The 987-nt window shown below is 41.7% G+C and overlaps 1 pseudogene across 1 annotated transcript; it reads left to right on the top strand.

Annotated features, from left to right (window-relative positions):
• Window positions 1-286: 286 nt before the first annotated feature.
• LOC105990548 lies at window positions 287-783 on the top strand (annotated as a pseudogene). Its single transcript, XR_001175317.1, has one exon. The product of XR_001175317.1 is annotated as a 60S ribosomal protein L23a pseudogene (transcript).
• Window positions 784-987: the final 204 nt, after the last annotated feature.

The following is a 987-nucleotide window of genomic DNA, read 5'->3' as shown; positions in this document are numbered from 1 at the left end:
GATGGGGTGATAATTTTGTGGTAGAGGTAAACACGATCAACAATTAGAATTGCATTTTAGGACCCTAAATGTTGAAAGGGAAGCAGAGAGAAAACAGAAACATGGGGTTGATGTCTCTATATGTCTGAATTAGAGGATTATTTGGGGGAGGTAAACGGTTAGGCTTGGGATATATTACAATGTGATTGGATAAAGAGCTGAATTTCCTGATGAGTGTCTGAAGTATGAGAAAATGGTTATTGGTAAGCTAAACATAGTAAAATTTAAAAGTCTGCTTTTCACCAAGATGGTACCGAAAGCGAAGAAGGGAGCTCCTGCCCCTCCTAAAGCCGAAGCCAAGGAAAAGGCTTTGAAGGCCAAGAAGGCAGTGCTGAAAGGTGTCCACAGCCACAAAAAGAAGAAGATCTGCACGTCACCCACCTTCCAGCGGCCCAAGACGCTACGGCTCCGAAGACAGCCCAAATACCCTGGGAAGAGTGCTTCGAGGAGAAACAAGCTTGACCACTATGCTATCATCAAGTTCCCCCTGATCCCTGAGTCAGCCATGAAGAAAATAGAAGACATCAACACACTTGTGTTCATTGTGGATGTTAAGGCCAACAAGCATCAGATCAAACAGGCTGTGAAGAGGCTCTATGACATTGATGTGGCTAAGGTCAATACCCTGATCAGACCTGATGGAGAGAAGAAGGCATATGTTTGACTGGCTCCTGATTACGATGCTTTAGATGTTGCCAACAAAATTGGAATCATCTAAACTGAATCAAGCTGGCAAATTATAAATATACATTTTTTCCCACCCCCCAAAAAAGTCATGTGATTCGGAGGTGTGAGGCCAAATTTACTAACAAATAAGTAGCACGTTTTATTGTAATGTCCTGATAGAAAAGCAAGGAAAAAAAAAACATTGGCAAGACTTGATTGCTTTTGAAATAGTAGACTATTGATGACAACGAAAGACTGCCTATTTCCATTTTCCAGGTCTTG

This window comes from Dipodomys ordii, unplaced genomic scaffold (assembly GCF_000151885.1).
Source record: "Dipodomys ordii isolate 6190 unplaced genomic scaffold, Dord_2.0 Scaffold65, whole genome shotgun sequence".
NCBI lineage: Eukaryota > Metazoa > Chordata > Mammalia > Rodentia > Heteromyidae > Dipodomys > Dipodomys ordii.
Note: the sequence above shows the minus strand (reverse complement) of the source record. Positions and strands in the feature narration are given on the sequence as shown.